The following is a 20,159-nucleotide window of genomic DNA, read 5'->3' on the forward strand; positions in this document are numbered from 1 at the left end:
TTCTAATGCTTTAAGTATTGCAATTAGAGAATAGTTCATTAAGTCATCATTTGGACTACCGATTTTCAAATTTTCATGTGTGTGTACATCTCCTAGAAATCTTGTTAAAAGGCAGATTATGGTATAGTAAGTAGGTCTGGGTGGGGCCTGAGGGTTCTGTATTTCTAACATGCTTCCCAGGTTATTCCAATGCTGCTAAAATTTCTTAAAAACACTTTGAGAAGCAAGACTTAAGACCATTAAAAAAAAAAATGAGAACAATAATGCAGTTCATAGTCGAAATATCCAGCGCGTCTGTCTTTCACTGTTGCGTAAAGAAGAACTCTATGTATACCACTGTCAGGGCTAAGCTAATTTGCAGGGCGTTTTAAATCCACTTGGACATTTACACTAGTTATTGGTTGAGACCATGTAATACAGAAGAGATTGTTTGGACCAAAAGCCATTCAAGAACTCAGTTTAGGATACTACTGAGAATGTTTGAATCTTACATTGGCTTATGTAGTGAAATGAAACACCATCTGTAACCAGTGCTTACGATGAGTTATCCTTTTGGTAGATCTGTAAGGAGAAAATGAAAAAAATTCTTTATGTGTAACTTTGTGTGATGCTACTTAAAAGTATACATCCCTTCTTAAATTGATACATGAAAATCTTAGGAACTGATCTTCCATTGGAGCAAGTGAAGACATCTTATTGGTAGCTAAGTTTTTATGGTCTTCATGGCCTAAATTCAGGAAGCCTGTGTGTGTGTGTGTTTAGTCACTAAGTCATGTCTGACTGCAACTCCATGGACTGTAGCCTGCCAGGCTCCTCTGTCCATGGGGTTTCACAAGCAAGAATACTGGAGTGGGTTGCCGTTTCCTTCTCCATTAGGGAGAATAAAAGACGTTAAACATTTCAAGTAAGCAATGAGAAAAATGGAGCATAGCAAGAAAAAAGTTGAAGGTGGGGAGATAGGCAGGCAAGGAGGCAGGCAAATGTAAATTTTTTAGAATTGATTGAATCTAGAGAAGAGGTTAGCAAATGAATAATCTTTTCTGGGCTCTCATTTACTAGAATATTATTCCCTAAATCAGAGACTGCTAGATCCTTAGTAACTAGAACAGTGCATAGCTCAAAATAAACACTTATTAAGTATTCATTAAATTAATGACTGAAGCCAAGGAACCCTTTGTAATGGGGTAGAGATGACTGTAGAATCTGGTAGGTGACCAGAATCTGAGGGTGACCAGACAACCTCACACAGACAGATAACCAAACTGGGATATCTGAGGGATGACTGTAATGCTGAGTGGGAGCTTCTTGGTGCTTCATCCTCTGCTTGTAAGAGTGGCACTCCTAAATGAATACCTTGTCCCTGGGGTGGATGCCAATGGAATATTATGATCGTGACTCAAGGATTCGTTTCCACACTGGAGTCTGATTCATAGCCTACATATTCCACTAACTGGTGCCGTAGAGATGTGTGTCTGGGTAGAGGCTCAGATCAAGTTTTCTAAAAAAGAAGATGGAATGAATCAGAAGTTTTAAGAATATTTAAACCCAGGTCATTTGATTAGCTTTAAGTTCAGCATTGTTTAATAAAATGACTTCATTTCAGACTTTATGTAGCAGCTGATTTCTCACCATTGTTCCTGGGGTTTTAAGTAGCTGTTTTAGTTAAGAATGACCTTTACCTTTTGTACCAAGACTGAAAGACTGAACCCTTTTAAGGAGTCTCAGAGCTTAATGGAAACTCAAGTCATCTTCTAAGCAAATGAGTTTAACAAGTATTTATCAGAAATAGAATATGTGCCTACTGTGAGTGGCAAATATTATTCCTGGCTTTGAAGAGTTTGTACTTTAGATGAGAAGACAGCATTATCTGTTTAAATAAAGAACCAGAAAACAACATAATATATAACAAATGTTCATATGCCTACTTCAGGCAGGTGAACACCTGAACTCTGAATTATATGATCGTCTATATAATTTTTAATTAATTCAAATTTTTATCAAGATGACACAGGTGCTTGTTTTAAAAATCAGGTGTTTTCTCATTGAAGATTTCCTTTCTGCCTTTTCCTCTTGTGTTCCCTCTCCCCAGAATTCCTTTTAGCCCAAGTTTGTACATCTTGGATTGATCTTATAATTTACTTTTCTCTTCTGTTCTCTGTTTCTTTGCCTCCTTATCCTGCTTTCTGGAAGATTTCCCCCAAGTGTTCCCTTCTCTTTAATTTTAAAATTTTGGTTGCTTTAGTTCCTAAAGTTCTATCTTGTTTTCTGATGATTCCTTATTTTTATTCTGGCTTTAGAAGTGCAGTCTCCTGTAAATATTCTTGCTGTTCTGATTTTGTAATAATCAGGGCAGGCTAAACATTTGCTATATTAAGACCGTGCATGTGTCCCCAGACCTAGTTCTTTGCCTAGGTCTGGTTTTATAAATACTGGTGATAAACTAAGTCTGATTTATATGACGTATCTTGTGTGGGAATTGTCTGTGACTCTAGGTATCTGATCAACCTTGAGAAATGGTAGCACAGCTAGTGTGATAATTTTTGAAGATAACCATTGCTAGTTTGATGATTATCAGTTGCCATTAAATGAGTTGTAAAAATTAAAAAATAAAAATAAAAAAAGAAGTGCAGTCTCTTATTTCTCTGAGAATATTTTACTTAAGGCTTTTTCTTTTGAGTTTTGTTATGGGTCCTACATTGTGTCTGGTTCCTGTGGGTGACTTTGCTGCTGTTGTTTGTTTCTCTTTGTTATTAGATGAAAATTTTCCTCCAGGTGTCTGGTGAACCTTGGCTGTCTGTTCATATTTGAGAGTGAGTCACTCTGAAGTTATCTGGAGGCTCTGTAATTGGGTGAGGCTTTTCAAATGGTAAGCTTCATTGTCAGGAGTCTTCTAACTGTCAGTACCTGGAGGCTTGTCTCAGAGGTCAGTTTCTCCAGAGAAGAAACTTGCAGTGATTGCCCAGTTATGTTTCATAGCTGTGGTGAGCGATAAACTAGGAATGGAGGTGATTTGTTTCACAAGTTCTGCAGCTAAGTTAATTCAAGGTAAATCATGCCTTAAAAGTGATATTTACTTATCACATTCTTAAGATACTAATTATATTTTAATTAATATACAGTTCATAAGGTGCCTGATTTGCATAAATATTGTCTGAAATACATTGTGTGTATATATTCTAGAAGGGAAGATGCTTCCAGAAAGACCAGATTTAAACATCCTTTATAGTAGAATATGTCGTTTCCTTAACACATCTCCCAACTTCTTATATTCTTGGCAATATATTTAAATGTAAATGGAGATGCCTGTCCTCAGAGGAAGAGGATAGAGCTGTAAAAACTGTATTTCGGTACAGACAGAAGGGAGAGGAGACCAGAATGGCCCCCTGGTGGAGTAGAACATTGGGTGCTCACTGGCATGCCTAAATCTGAGACCTCAACTATGATTGTTGTAACTTGGACAAAATTCTGACATATTCCTTTTTTTTTTCCCTTTAAAAACTAGATTTTGTTTTAAAAAAAAATTTTTATTGGGGTATAGTTGCATCACCAACTCAAAAGACATGAATTTGAGCAAACTCCAGGAGATAGTGGGATAGATGAGCCTGGCATGCTACAGCCCATGGGGTTACTGAGTCGGACATGACTTAGCAACCAAACAACAACAGAACGTTGCTTTATAATGTTGTGTTAGCTTCTGCTGTATGGCAAAATGAATCAGCTATATGTTTGCTTATGATATGGTCTTTTTTAAACTTTTGATCCAATATCTGCGAAAGGTTGAATCAGTCAACATATCATGTTATGTAGCACATTTCAAAAACCTCTCTGAGTTAGTGATTATCTCCATGTTACAAATAAGAGAAAAACATCAGAAAAGTTAAAAATTATTTAGTCAGGATCATAAGTCAAATAAATGTCATATTTGGACCAAAACTCAGCTCAGTTATGTATTCTAAAGTCCTTTTCTGCATTTCTAACCAGGAAGACTTCATTCCACACTGCAATAGGGGAAATCTACAAGATAAATAAAACTGCTTGGGGAAGGTTATTCTAGTAAAAATAGCATCAGAAAGGACAAAAAGAGAGTTGTCTAAAGGAAAATTTCCACTTAGGCTGACTACTACCTGATGAATAACTTCAACTCTCTGAAGAACAGATCGAGTCCTGTTCAAGTCCAGATCAAGTCCTTTTTTCTTGCCATTGTTGAGTGAAAGTGAGGTTCAGGGATTATTTAAACATATTTCTAGAGAACCAGTTTATCTTTCAAACTTTTTCTTTTCTTCTGAGTTGTGACCCAACACTTCTAATTACTTTCTTCTTTCTTATTAATTTTATTGATCAAACAATGCATTCTGTGTGTTTCTACCTCCTACAACACTCTTTTGAGTTTTATTTCTCTTCAATAACTATTATATCATAAACTACCTAAATCATGGTAAACCATATGTCTTTTTTTCCCAAATATTTTAAAACTTTTTATTGTGGAAAATTTCAAACACACACAAAAGTAGAAAGAATAATGCAGTGATCCCCCATGTATGCCTCCAGTGAACTCTCAGTTTCCGTAGTTACTAACATCTTGTCAATCAGGTAATCCATCTTTCCCCCTCCTTTTTAAATTAATTTTTATTGGAGTATAGTTGATTTACAATGTTGTGTTAGTTTCTGCTAAGTGAGTCAGTTATACATACATATCTATACACTCTTTTTTAGGTTCTGTTCCCATATGGGTCATTACAGAGTATTGAGTAGAGTTCTCTGTGCTATACAGTAGGTTCTTATTAGATATCTGTTTTATATATAGTAGTGTGTATATGTGAGTCTCAATCTCGTAATTTATCCTCTTCCCCCACCCCAATAACCAGAAGATTGTCTTCTACATCTATGACTCAACTTCTGTGCTATCTGTGTAAATATGTTCTTTTGTACCATTTCTTTAGATTCCACATGAAAGTGATATCTTACAATATTTGGCTTTCTCTATCTGACTCACTTCACTCACTATGACAGAATCTGGGTCCATCCATGTCACTGCCAGTGGCATTATTTTGTTCCTTTTTATGGCTGAGTAATATTCCATTGGTACCATATCTTCTTTATCCATTTTTCTGTCAATGGACATTTAGGTTGCTTCCATGTCCTCCCCTCCTTTTTTTTTTTTTTTTAATTAAATCCCATACATCTTATAATTTTACCCATAAATACTTGGAGTGGATCTGTAGTGGAGAAGGACCGTCTAAATATACAAAGTACCATACAGTCATCATTTTTAACAAAATTAACAATAGTTTTGGACTGTTTTGACTGGCTCTCTTTCTAAATCATCTAGGTCATTTTAGTATTGACATAGCTCTCTCCATTAACATGTGTCTGTCTAATTGTTCATCTCTGTTATGATGTTCATTCACTTTGGGGCTGAGTGAACCAATTATTAGGCATAGGATTTTCTATTTCTTTAATCAGATGATTTTTGATAATATGTTTGTTACCAACATGATTGAGGCTGTCTTCAGAACCTAAAAGTAAAGTTGGAATTAGGACTTAGAGCTGAACACCTTACCTCTACCTTAATTACCACAGAGCTGCCTTGAGAGTTCAAATATCTGGGATACCTACCTTCCGAATTCCCTGGGAGTGTGAAAATGTGCTCAATAGTGAATTAGCTGTATTAATTCCTCTTAAAGCTTCTCTGCATCTTAATTTCATGTTTAGGGAATGAGAAGGATATGAAACTTGGTGAAGTTGTTTTTAAGATTGGAAATTTTTTATCTGTTTGGCAGATAGTTGGTGCTCAGTAAAAAGTGACTATTATTGTTTGCCTTATAATATTGTTGTGAGAGTATATGAAGGTGCACTTTAAACTATAAGGTGACACAGTCCATAACATAATAATTGTTTTTTATATGTACAATCTGAATCATATATAAATCTAAGAATCCAGGTTAGCAGTTAAGTAATAGGAAATTAAAAGAAGCTTGCTCCTTGGAAGAAAAGCTATGATCAACCTAGACAGCATATTAAAAAACAGAGCCATTACTTTGCCGACAAAGGTTCATCTAGTCAAAGCTATGGTTTTTCCAGTAGTCATGTATGGATGTGAGAGTTGGCCTATAAAGAAAGCTGAGCACCGAAGAATTGATGCTTTTGAACTATGGTGTTGGAGAAGACTCTTGAGAGTCCCTTGGACTGCAAGGAGATCCAACCAGTCCATCCTAAAGGAAATCAGTCCTGATTATTTGTTGCAAGGACTGATGCTTAAGCTGAAACTCCGATACTTTGGCCATCTGATGTGAAGAACTGACTCATTTGAAAAACCCTGATGCTGGGAAAGATTGAAGACAGAAGGAGAAGGGGACGAGATGGTTGGATGACATCACCAACTCAATGGACATGAGTTTGAGCAAGCTCCAGAAGTTGATGATGGACAGGGAAGCCTGGTGTGCTGCAGTCCATGGGGTCGCGAAGAGTTGGACCTGACTGAGTGACTGAACTGACTGAATAGGAAACACATGAAAAGAACACATTGAAAAGTAGTGTGAAAATAAAGACTAGAAATCTGGGGAAATGCTTCCCCAGATTTCTTTCTAAAGCTCTAAATCAAATATCAAGATATATATTTCAAATGAACATAGTTTTTCCAAAGCCCTGTTACAAATTAAAGCTCAGATCTTTTCATTTATTCTCAGTTTTGACTGTGCATATTCTTGGAGACAGAACTATGTCAAGACCTATTCAAAAGAAAGAAATAACTCAGCAAATTAATGGAAGAAGAGAATTGAAATCTAGAAAGGCCTCCAAGTGGACCAGAAACGACTTTTTATGCAGTAACTGGTAGTGCTAAAGAAAGTGGTCCTGTTATTTTTTCCCCCTCATTGAAAATACTGACTCATAAGAGACAACCTTACTCATCTTATGACATTGACAGAGTCAGCTTCTAGCCCTAAGGTGATAGATTCCTTCTGTTCAATTTGTAGACTAAACAATTCCAGACCTCTCAAAAGGTGTTTCTTTTTAATAGACTTTATTTTTTTAGAGCCAGAAGTTTTAGATTCATAGCATTAGTGAGCAGAGGTACAGAGATTTCCTATATTCCCTACCCCGACCTGTGCAGCCTCCTCCGTTATCAGTATTCGCCACCAAAGTGGTGCATTCATTACAGTCAGTCTAGTCCATAGTTTAACTTAGGGTCCATTCTTGGTGGTCTATATTCTGTAGGTTTGGGCAATTTTATAATGTCATGTACCCACAATTATAGTGTCATACAGAGTAGTTTCACAACCCTAAAAATCCTCTGTGTTTTGCATCTTTATCTCCCCATCCCCTGTTCCTGGAAATCCATAATCTTTCTGCTGTCCCTATAGTTTTGCCTTTTCCAGAATGTCACATAATTGAGATCATACAGTATGTCGCCTTTTCAATTGGACTTCTTTCACTTAGTATTAATAATACTCATTTAAGTTTCCTTCATCCTTTTATATAGTTTGATAATGACTTGGTTTTTTTTTTTTTTTTAGTGCTAAATAATATTGCATTGTCTGTATATACCCTGGGCTTCCCTGTTCGGCTTGTAAAGAATCCACCTCTAATGCAGGAGACCCCAGTTCAATTCCTGGGTCGGGAGGATCTGCTGGAGAAAGGATAGGCTACTCCTTCCAGTATTCTTGGGCTTCCCTGGTGGTTCAGCTGGTATTCCATTGTCTGTATATACCTTAGTTTATTCACCTACTGAAGAACATCTTGGTTGTTGCCAGGTTTTGGCAGTTGTGAATGAAACTGCTGTAAATATCTGTGTGCAGGTTTTTGTGCAGATATAATTTTTCAGCTTCTCTGGAAATATCCCAAGGAGTGTGATTGCTGGATCATATGGCAAGAGTAAGTTTAATTTTTTAAGAAACTACCCAGATGTCTTCTGAAATGGCTCTATTAGTTTTTAATCCCACCATAAATGAGTAAGAGTTCATATTATTCCATGTCCTTACCAGCATTTGGTGTTTTCAGTGTTCTGGATTTTGGTCATTCTTATATGTATGCAGTGTTTCACTATTGTTTTAATATGCATTTCCCTGATGACATATGATACGGAGTGTCTTTTCATAGGCTTACATGCCATCTGTATATCTTCTGTAGTGAGGTGTCTGCTAAGGTCTTTGGACCATTTCTTAGTCATGTTATTTTCCTGTGGCTGAGTTTTCAGCATTCTTTTTATATTTTGGATAATAATCCTTTATAAATGTGTTCTTTGCAAGCATTTTCTCCCAGTCTGTGGCTTGTCTTTCATTCTTTTGACAGTGTCTTTCAGAGAGTAGAAATTTCTAATTTTATTGAAGCCCAGTTTATCAGTTACTGTATTTCTTTCATGAATCATGCCTTGGGTATTACATTTAAAAGGTCATCACCAAACCCAAGGCCATCTAAATTTTCTCTTATGTTATCTTATAGGAGTTGTATAATTTTACATTAAGGTCTGTGAACCATTTTGAGTTAATTTTTATGAGGGGTTAATTTTTATGAGGGGTGTAAGTTCTGTGTCTAGATTCATGTTTTTTGCACATGAATGTCCCATTGTTTCAGCACCATTTGTTGAGACTATCCTTTCTCCATTGCTCTTTGCTCTTTGTCAAAAACCTACATATTTATGTGGGTCTATTTCTGGGGTCTCTATACTGTTCCACTGATCTGTTTGTGTTTTACCATTGGCACACTGGAATATTGTAGTTTTACAGTGAGGTAGTATCAGTCTTCCAACTTTGTTCTTGTCCCTTAATATTTTGCTGGCTGTTCTGGGTTTTTTGTGTCTCTATATAGTAAACTTTAGAATCAGTTTTCAATAGCCACAAAGTAACTTGCTGATATTTTGATTGGGATTGCCTTGAATTTATATGATATCTTGACAATATTAAGTCTTTCTATCCATGAGCATAGACTATCTCTCCATCTATTTAGTTCTTCTCTGAATTCATTCAACAGAGTTTTGTAGTTTTCCTCATATAGACCTTGTATGTATTTTGTTAAGTCATTTCTTAAGTATTTCATTTTGGGGAGTGCTATTGTAATTAGTACTGTTTTTTTTTTTTTTAATTTCAAATTCTACTTGTTCATTGCTGATATATAGGAAAACAGTTGACTTTTCTTTATTAACCTTTTATCCTGTGACCTTGCTATAATTGTTAATTCAGAAGTTTTTTTGTCATTTTTTAAGACTTATTTTCTGCAAAGATGCTCATGTCATCTGCAAATAAAGACAGTTTTGTTTCTTCTTTTCCAATCTGTATACATTTTATTTCCTTTTGTTGTCTTATTATATAATCTAGGACTTCAGTACAGTGTTGAAAAGGAATGGTGAAGGAGGACATCACTTACTTGTTCCTGATCTTAGTGGGAAAGCATCTAGTTTCTCATCAGATAGTGTGATATGAGGTATAGGTTTTTTTGTAGATGTTTCTTATCAAGTTGAGTAAGTTTCCCTCTGTTCCTAGTTTATATCATGAATTGATGTTGGTTTTTGTTAAATGTTTTTCCTGCACCTATTGATATGATCATGTGATTTTTCTTCTTTAACTTGTTGATATGTTGGATCACATTAACTAATTTTTGAATATTGAAATAACTTTACAAACTTGAGCTAATACCACTCGGTTGTGGTATATAATTCTTTTTACACATCATTGGCTTTAATTTGCTAATACTTTTTTGAGAATTTTTACTGTTACGTTCATCAGAGATACTGGTCTGTGCTTTTTTTTTGTATATAATTTATTCATCTAGTTTTGATATCAAGGTAATGCTGGTTTCACAGAATGAGTGAGGAAGTATTCCCTTGATTTTGTCTTCTGAAAGAGTTTAGTGTAATTATCTTCTCTGAAAGAACTATATAATTTCTTTTTTAAATGTTTGGTAGATTTCATCAGTGAATTCCTCTGGGCTTGGTGTTTTCTGTTTTGTTAGGTTATTAATTACTGATTTATTTTATAGATATAGGCCTAGTCAGGTTGTCTATTAATAGTTGCTTTAAGATATCACTTTTTTATGAATAGCATTGTTTTCATTTAAATGAGCTTATAATATTTGAAGACATTAAAATAAATATTTAGTGAAAGTCACATTGTAATTTTATTTTTATTTTATTTTTTATCTTTAGGAATCAGATAACCTCCCAACAGTTATCTCTACTTTTTAAATGTTTTCAACAAAAGGTTACTTTTACAAAAGGAAACATATCCTTGAAGCCCATTTATCTTGATATTAAAATATTTGGTTGGCAGTTTTCAATAAGGTAAAAACAAAGTAACTCACCATTGTAATTTCACATTTATCTGATTACTCTCTTTAGGAAATTCATAAAAACTGAATTTTATAGGATTCATATAAGCCATTCAGTTTTGTCCATCTAGTGTCCATCTTATTGCTATTCTTCCCTTTAACTTAAAAAAAGTATATATTGATATTTGGCTCTTAGGATTTTAGTTAGCTTTCTAAAATTAATTTGGATATCATCTGAATTATCATTTGTAAATTTTATCAGACAGGTGATAAAACTGCTATAATGTATTGATGGAAACCAATCAGCTCTTTTTATTCAAAATGTATAATCTGAGTTTTCCCAAGCTTCATCAGACACAGGGTACCAGTGCAGACAAGATAACAGTTGCAACCCAAGTTTAAATGATTTAGCAGTTCTCTTCTGCCCACAAAAGATGCAAGGCAGCTATGAAGTACTCTTCAGTATGGCTAGAGTTCCCAAGAGATGGTTTCCACGCATTCCTGAATACTAGTGCTGTCATCATTGCTGCTGTATTTTCAGGCATTTTCCCTTTGGGGTGCTGCTACATTCTACTGGGATGCAGTTTCTCCTTCTTTTCTTAGGGTGACTTCTAAGGAGCATTCTTAAAAAGCTTAACTCAGCCTTTGCTCAGGTATGATGAGCTAACCTAATGATAATAAAAAGAAAGGAGTCCTGATTCCAAATACAGTATAGTGGAGGAATAAGTCAACTCAGGGAATACCTATGAGTCCCAGATAAAGAACTAAAATCAGTCATGAAACCAGAAAGTACTGCTTTACTGAAAATTCTTCTAGAATGTCACTGTTCAGTACAGTAACTCTATATGGCTAGTGCGATTTAAATTAGTTTAAATGAAATAAAATTTAAAATTCTTAGCCTCATTTGCACTAGACACACCAAGGCCCACATGTGATTAGTGGCTACTGCATTAGATAGCATAGGTACAGAATATTTCCTTATTGCAGAAAGTTCTAATGGACAAAGTTCCTCTAGAATATTATATCTTGAGCTGTATGACACCTCTGTAACTTTGACAGTGCTCCAGTGTACTGAGGAAGGTGCCTAAAGCTACAGTGCTTGGTAGCTGATATGGGTGAAGGAGTGAGAAACCACATCCCAATGGCCTTATTTTTCTCTACTAGTACCTGCCTTGCTGTTCAAGAAGAATAATCTGATTTTAAAGAAATCCACTGAGTTCTTATTTTCTAAAACAACAGTAACTAACCCACATCTTCTTCCCACCACCCCATTTCCACTGATACATTATTTTCTTTAGTAAACATTATATGAGCTTTTTGCTCTTGGAGAAACTTTAAAATCTATTTATAGATCCGCTAAAGTACACTTGATCAGATAAATAGGTAATCAAATTATAAGAATAATCAGTTTCTACTTCTGAATCATGAAAACTTAGAAAGAGTTGTTTATTTCAAAAAGTGAATATTATTAGAGAAAACATTTCTTTCTACCACTGTATGGATACTGTTGTACCAAGGTTTACTAAAAAAAGAAGAGGAAAAATCTTTGGGGGAATCATTTGATAGTTAATTATTTTCTTGTTCTTGAGAGCTATTTTTGGCCAGTCCCTTCAGGTTTTGTCCAAATGTGTTCATTTTTCTGACAATCAACCTTTGAAAATATTTGCCAGCCACTGTGTATTTTTTGTGCTTAATATTATTTTAATACCATTTGTTGATGATTAGGGAAAATGTGGTTGAAACAGCAAATCAAAATCAAAAAGCAGATTTTGCTTTTTAAATGTCTTTTTGTTGTGAAACACAAAAGAATAGAAGACACCCTCCCCACTTTTGATAGGCCTATCTTAGCACGGCAGTCAAATAACATATAAATACATGTATATAATGATTTGAACTGTAGAAGAGTTGAAATGATTGTAGCTTCAAGGCTGTTTGCTCATGAATCAAGGGAGTTTGCAGGAGGATCACTTCATTCAAGTAGTCTACAAACTGAAAACTTTGATATATTATGAATTGTCAGCCGTGTTCTCCAGACTCACTAAGTACTAACTGTTGTTTAATACACTGAAGAAAAGTATTTTATACAAAGTTAAGGGACTTGTAAATTTCAGATTTAGTTACCTTTAAAGATGATTAAATCAGAATCTGGAGCAGTTAACCTAACAATGAGCTAAATAACTTCTTAGCCATGTGTATGGCATTGTAGGCCCAGTACCAGAGGGCAAAATTTAGGAATTATTTTTAACCTTCTTTTTAAACATTGTTTAAACATTCTTAGATTATATTTAAACTATTAAGCGGTGTAGTTTTATCTGAATCTAAGTCTATGTAAGTTGTGAATTTCACCTTTCATGGATATATTTCAATTTGAGGATATTAGGGATCGATTCTACTTTTGTGGGACTTGAGTAATAGAGACTCAAGCCTGAATACACTGTCTGACAAACTTTACCAACTATGCAGATTCCAAGAGATATATTCCGTAGGCCAAGGATGGGAGCCTAGGTTCCAACCAGTAGAGGGGTAAAAAGGTCAGAACAGTTTGGAAAGGCTGAGGCCAAATGTAGGGAAAAGTTTGCACCCCGTCTTCGTGAGGAAGACAACCTCTCACAACTGGAGGAAAATATAGTTCAATCCCTGGGGTAGAAAATGATCCAAGAACATAAGTCATAGTCAAAGCAATGAAAAACACAGGCAGGGAATCAATAAACCAGACTAGAGGCCGGGCATTACCAAGTTATCACACTGATAGTTAAATTGAAGTCCAGGTTGAGGAAGACAGTCAGATTGCTGAAAGTGGAATAGGTCATTTAACCCTTTTCATTACTGCTCCAACACTGTTCAGTGTACTGATCCTCTTGAAATGGGCAAGCAGGAATTGAGTCTATTTCCTGAACAGGCAAAGGAAATCTGATACTATCTTATTTCGATATCATTGTATTTCCTGTCACTGCTGATTTAGATTCATAATGCTAGAACTATTACTCTTTTCTTCCTGGTAAGTTCTCTCCACATCAGAGAGTCCTTCTTCAGATCTAAAGAGTTAGTTTTTTACAAAGGAAGAATTAATTGATGTAAAAATGACATAATTTTCTAGTAAGTCTGGCCCATTTCAATTTTTAATGCTAATAATTTATAATTTATCTCTAAGTATTACATACCTATAAAATCAAGGTACATTGGGATATAACAAAGAATAAAAGTTTTCCTTAATCACTCTCTCATATACATCCATGGATTTCTGTACTTTTCCTTTACATTTTTTACACATGTTTTAATTATGTGTGTCAACATGTAGGACTGTACCTCCATGAAATCAAGAACATTTTCCACACTTAGTATGGAGCCTGACTATAGAAGTCAGTCAGTAACTTTGTTGACCTCATAGAATTTATGATCTAGTTAGAGTAGAAGAGAACTCTAATACAGATGTTAAAAGATATAAAGTAGAGTAGAACTGGACTTCTCTGCTGGCTTAGTGGTAAACAATCTTCCTGCTGGTGCAGGAGACACAGGTTCCATCCCTGGGTTGGGAAGATCCCCTGGAGAAGAAAATGGCAACATATTCCAGTATTCTTTCCTGGAAAATCCCATGAACAGAGGAGGCAAAGAGTCGTTCACGATTTAGACACTAAACAACGAGAGAGAATTACAGAGAAGGAAATGAGCAATTTAATATCATAAAGAAAAATTTGGGGATTGATATGTACACACTATCATAATTAAAATAGATAATAAACAAGGGCCTACTGTATAGCACAGGGAACTCTGCTCAAAATCTGTAATAACCTAAAATGGGAAAAGAATTTGAAAAAGAATTGATAGATGTATATATATAACTGAATCAGTCTGCTCTATGCCTAAAACTAGCACAACGCTGTTAATCAACTATAATGTAAAAAATTTTTCAGTGGCGTTGAACAGGGCCTCATAAGGAGAGAGGATTTTTTTTGGAATTGGAGTATAATTGCTTCACAGTGTTGTGTTAGTTTCTTGTGTACAACGAAGTGAATCAGCTATACATATACATACATCCCCTCCCTCTTGTACTTCCCTCCCCACTCAGTCCCACCCATCTGGATCATCACAGAGCACCAAGCTGAGCTCCCCACGCTATAGAGTAGGTTATCTCTCTCTTACACATGGCAGTGTATGTACGCCGATCCTAATCTCCCAATTCATCCCATCCTCCCCTTCCCCTACTGTGTCCACACGTCCCTTCTCTACATCTGTGTCTCTGTTCCTGCCCTGCAAATAGGTTCATCTGTTCCATGTTTTTAGTGATAGTTCTTTACTTATTTACTTTACTGTTTTAAATTTTTTGAAGTTTATTTTTAAACTGGAGGATGATTGCTTTACAGTGTTCTATTGGTTTCTGCCATACTTCAGCATGAATCAGCCATAGGTATACATATTTTCCCTCCCTCTTGAAACTCCTTCCCATCTTCCGCCGCATCCCATCCCTCTAGGTGGTCATAGAGCACCAGCTTGTTCTCCCTGTGTCATGCAGCAAATTCCTCCTGGTTCCCTATTTTTCATATGGTAATTTATGTTTCTCTGCTGCTCTCTGTATTTATCCCACCGTCTTCTTGCCCTGGTGTGTCCACAGGTCTGCTCTCCGCGTCTGCTGCTCTCCTCCTTCCCTGCCAGTAGGGTCACCAGTACCATTTTTCTAGATTCCACATGTATGTGTTAATATATGATATTTTTCTCTTTCTGACTGACTTCAGTTTGTAAAACAGGCTCTTGGTTCCTCCACCTCATTAGACTCAAATTAGACTCAAATTTGTTCCTTTTTGTGAGTGAGTAATAGTCCTTTCTGTGTATATTCCACATCTTCTTTCTCCGTTCATCTCTTGATGGACATTTAGGTTGCTTCCATGACCTAGCTATTGTAAATAATGCTGCATTGAACATTAGGGTACATGTGTCTTTTTGAATTATGGTTGGTTTTCTCAGGGAATATAACCTATAGTGAGATTCCTGGGTCATATGATAGTTCTATTTTTAGTTTTTGAAGGAAACTCCATACTATTCTCCATAGTGGCTATATCAGTTTACATTCCTACCAACAGTACAAGAGGGTTCCCTTTTCACCACACTCTTTCCAGGATTTATTGTTTATAGATTTTCTTGATGGCAGCCATTCTGACTGGTGTGAGGTGATACTTCATTGTAGTTTTGGTTTGCATTTCAGGAGATTGGATTTATGTAAGCAGAGGGAGAAAAAAATTTTCCAGGAAGTTGAAGGGAGTTTGAGAGGGCAAAATACTGGATTTGTTCAGCACAAGCATGAAAACTCAGTTGGGAGTCTTGTATTAATAGATAAGACTGATGACCCAATCAAAAAGTGGGCCAAAGGACTAAACAGACATTTCTCCAAAGAAGACATACAGATGGCTAACAAACACATGAAAAGATGCTCAACGTCACTCATTATCAGAGAAATGCAAATCAAAACACAACGAGGTACCATTACACGCCAGTCAGGATGGCTGCTATCCAAAAGTTTACAAGCAATAAATGCTGGAGAGGGTGTGGAGAAAATGGAACCCTCTTACACTGTTGGTGGGAATGCAAACTAGTACAGCCACTATGGAGAACAGTGTGGAGATTTCTTAAAAAACTGGAAATAGAACTGCCATACGACCCAGCAATCCCACTGCTGGGCATACACACCAAGGAAACCAGATCTGAAAGAGACACGTGCACCCCAGTGTTCATCGCAGCACTGTTTATAATAGCCAGGACATGGAAGCAACCTAGATGCCCATCAGCAGACGAATGGATAAGGAAGCTGTGGTACATATACACCATGGAATATTACTCAGCCGTTAAAAAGAATTCATTTGAATCAGTTCTAATGAGGTAGATGAAACTGGAGCCCATTATACAGAGTGAAGTAAGCCAGAAAGATAAACACCAATACAGTATACTAACACATATATATGGAATTTAGAAAGATGGTAACGATGGCCCTATATGCAAAACAGAAAAAGAGACACAGAAGTACAGAACAGACTTTGGGACTCTGTGGGAGAAGGCGAGGGTGGGATGTTCTGAGAGAACAACATTGAAACAAGTATACTGTCAAGGGTGAAACAGATCACCAGCCCAGGTTGGATGCATGAGACAAGTGCTCAGGGCTGGTGCACTGGGAAGACCCAGAGGGATGGGATGGGGAGGGAGGTGGAAGGGGAGATCAGGATGGGGAACACATGTAAACCCATGGCTGATTCATGTCAATGTATGGCAAAAACCACTACAATATTGTAAAGTAATTAGCCTCCAACTAATAAAAATAAATGAAAAAAAATAGATAAGATTGTAAGTTAGATTAGAAAAACAAAAATAGAAGACCTAAGTCTGTCTGGAATCCCTATCCAGATGAGTGCTTGTAGCCAACCTCAGCACAGGGATGGCGCTAAATGTTTTGTTTTGTTTTTTTAATATTTAAATATTTTATTTTTAAACATTTAATTTTGATTTTTAAATATTTTAACATTTTTAAATGTTCCTCACCAGTTTGTAAAATACCTTTGTAAAACCCATCCCATTGACTAATACATTTGTATAATGTCACATGCTATTCAACATTCTTGGAATGTCACAATGTATACTAGTAAAGTTCCTAAAGTCCTACAGGAAATAAACTTTAGAACTTTGTTTAACCAAGTATTCCCCAATAATGTGACCACCTCTGAAGTCTTTTAGTATCCAGCAGATCCTTTATTCCTCAGAACACCCTTGGGAAATGATGTCTCTATGATAGCAAGCCTTCAAAGATTTTGAAAAGAGCATTGCCATCATTAGAAAATATGTTTTTATTTGTACATTTTAAGCCGAAAAGAAATGCGCTATATAGATCCCTGACTCCTTGTGCTTCTTTTAGAGGGTTTCTCTTCTGTGTTATCTCTAAGTGCTAGTTACATTGTGTGTTATCTTAAAATTACCAAGTCCATTTGGATGTAGTCAGGATGAAAACAGATAAATAAAACAGATAAATATAAATGCCCAGCTCATTCATTTTCAGCTGTTATCAATCATTGTTCACTTGTCCTGGTTTTCTCCAGAAATTGAAATGAATAGAGATGTGGTTCTTTAGGTGTGACTACTGGATTAGCTGAGTATCACTTAAGAGGGAGGAGGCAGTGATCTGTCTTTAAAAAGCCCTCCAGGTGATTCTGACATTCTGAGCTTTGAAAACTTCTTGAATGGATTGACTCAATCTGAAGCTTTGGAAAGTCTCTGTTAGGTTGGAATCAGAAGCATCTCAGCTGCTTTCTCAACTGTCAACAACTTCATTGATCCATTTTAAAAAGATGATGTTAGTTCATCTTCTAGCACTTAATTCATTTTTAAATTAAATATCTGAGATTTTACACAGCTCTTTGGTTTCTTAGATTTATAGTCAATATATCTTTCTCAACGTTGACAGCCATTTGCTAGTTTCTCATTTAGACTACAGGTACAGTTCTCTAGAGAATATTAGCTTCCATCTTCTCAAATGTTTGCCTTTTTTCTTTCCCTGGTAGCGTGGCAGACATTCCTAGAAAGAGAAGTAGTAGTATCATAATTTATTGAAGCTCAAAAGAATGAATCTCTGTGTCTATTTTTAATCAAGAATGAATCTTTTTCTCTCTGAAAGGAAGATCCTTACCCCTTTTATGAGTTGTCTATAATTCCTCATTGAATTATAACTTTATATATTTTGTCCCCTTATTTTCCTTTGCTTAGAAATGCAAATTCAAAACAATGGGAAAAATTGATGACCCCTTGATCTTTTTTGAAGGGGGGGAAGTTGTAATAAATGCAAAACCTTCTTCACTCCTTCTGTAGTTCTCTGGTTTAGGGACATACATATGACATAAATTGCTTATGAAAGTAGGTTAGATATATTAAATTTTAATTTTGAAAATTATTATAAAATCCTGTTTATGCTTGATATGTAGTACAACCTGACAACTGTTTACTCCTGCTTTAGATTCCTTCTCTTCTGTACCATATGTTGTTTATTTAATTTTTATTTTGTGATTAATTTTTTTTAATATAGTTGCTCTTCAACGTTGTATTCATTTCTGCTGCATAGAAAAGTGAATCAGCTATACGTATGCACATATCCTCCTTTTTTTTTTTTTTTTTTTAATTTTCTTCCCATTTAAGTCACCACAGAGCATGGAGTAGAGTTCTGTGAGGTATACAGTACTGTAGTTTTTAAATGGTTTTTGTTTGAAAAGCCTCACAGTAAATTACAAACTGCATTTCAAAGGATGTAAAGATAGAGGAACAGGTCAAGGTAAATCTTCAGCTTTCACAAGTCTGTGATGATTCTAGAGTCCTCCAAAGAAACTGAAATTCAGAGGAGGAAAATTCAAAGTGAAACTGGTTTAGGCAGTGGCTTCCCCGGACTCCCTTCCTACCCCCATCTATTAGGTTAAAATCCCTTTTAAAATGTGAGAGTTGCTTAAGGCTGTAGGATGCAAGTACTGAAATTTTCAAGCGGTATGAAGCTATTATCAAAGAACAAGTACAGTTTGTGTCTTAGAGTTAAATCTGCCAGACAGGCTGGCTAGCCAGAGCAAGTCACGAGTTTGGTGCGGTGAGTGTTTGCTTTAAGCAAAGACATCCAGTCTCCACAGCACTGTGATTTTATAGCATAGATCAGATTATACTGTTTGTTTAGCTAACACCATTTTCCCCTCAACATACTAAAAATGATTAAGTCAATAAATCTTAAACTTTCAGAAAGATGTGTAAAATAAGCAGATCATAATATAGAGTGAGTCAGTATGTAAGAGGGAAGGTAGAAACTGTAAAAAGTGAAGGAAACAGCAATTTTACTTACTAAGATTTGTGTTAGAAAACAGTTAAGCTGAATTTAGCATAATTTTCATAATCCTTGTTTAATTATAATATTTAGGATGTGGTATACATTCATGTAGTATGAATTTTGAGAGTAAGGATATTCATTAAAAATAATGGTTTTATAAAATTTTGAAAGCAGGAAATATATAGTTTCTTGTTTTTTTTTAAAAAATACTGTAAATGAGTCCATTCATAAAAGTTCTGCTTATTTTTCTCAGAGATTCACATGTGTTTATATCCTCTATGTCAAAATATTGACTTTTCATGTGTTCAAATCAAGAAAACATTTATCCTCTTAAGATAAATAGTAGAATGAGAGTTTAAATTTTACCTTATATAAAGAGGTTTTTAGATAATTTCACTTTTAGTGTCTCAGGTTCAGAGTTTTAAATTCTACTCTTCTCTTTTATGATTCTGAAATAATTCTTGACCTGTTGACTTAATTTAAATAATAGAATCAATCATGGCTTGAGCATTTTATAGATAGAAATTTGTTTCTTTTTCACTGCCTGCCCCAGTTAATTTTTTAGGCTATTAGTGATCTCTGCAGAAGAATCATGACATTTTCACATAGAGAATTTGAAAGGTGCTGTGTGAAGACTGTAGTTATTGAGCAAGATATTCATTTAAATGCAAACTATCTTAAATCTTTTATCTTGATCTTATCTTTGAAAACTTAAATGTGCTTTTCAGCTTACTCAGGACACTACTTCCTTCTCTAACATCCAGTCAGTCATTGAGATCTGCTTCCATTTCAGATTAGTTCAGGTTAGTTTAGTGTAGTATTTATTATTAGAAAAATTATCTTGGATATACACGAAAAATTATAAATACAGCTTTATTTGTTGAAGCATTGCTTGTGTGTGTATGCTCAGTTGTGTCCAACTCTTTGGGACTCCACCAGGCTCCTCTGTCCATGGAATTTTCCAGGCAAGAATCCTGGAATGGGTTGCCATTTCCTATCCAGGGGATCTTCCCAGTCAGGGGATCTTCCCGACCCAGGGGTCGAACCCACATCTCTTGTATCTCTTGCA

The 20,159-nt window shown here is 35.5% G+C and overlaps 1 protein-coding gene and 1 non-coding gene across 7 annotated transcripts in view; both read left to right on the top strand.

Moving 5' to 3' along the window:
• NEDD4 (NEDD4 E3 ubiquitin protein ligase) overlaps nt 1–20,159 on the top strand; it is a 131,757-nt gene that overhangs the window by 53,972 nt on the left and 57,626 nt on the right. The window lies entirely within an intron of this gene.
• Nucleotides 2,310–2,441, top strand: LOC136172770 (small nucleolar RNA SNORA72). The gene has a single exon (XR_010664109.1). It is a non-coding gene; the product is annotated as a small nucleolar RNA SNORA72 (small nucleolar RNA).

The sequence above is a fragment of the Muntiacus reevesi genome, chromosome 7 (genome assembly GCF_963930625.1).
Source record: "Muntiacus reevesi chromosome 7, mMunRee1.1, whole genome shotgun sequence".
Lineage (NCBI taxonomy): Eukaryota > Metazoa > Chordata > Mammalia > Artiodactyla > Cervidae > Muntiacus > Muntiacus reevesi.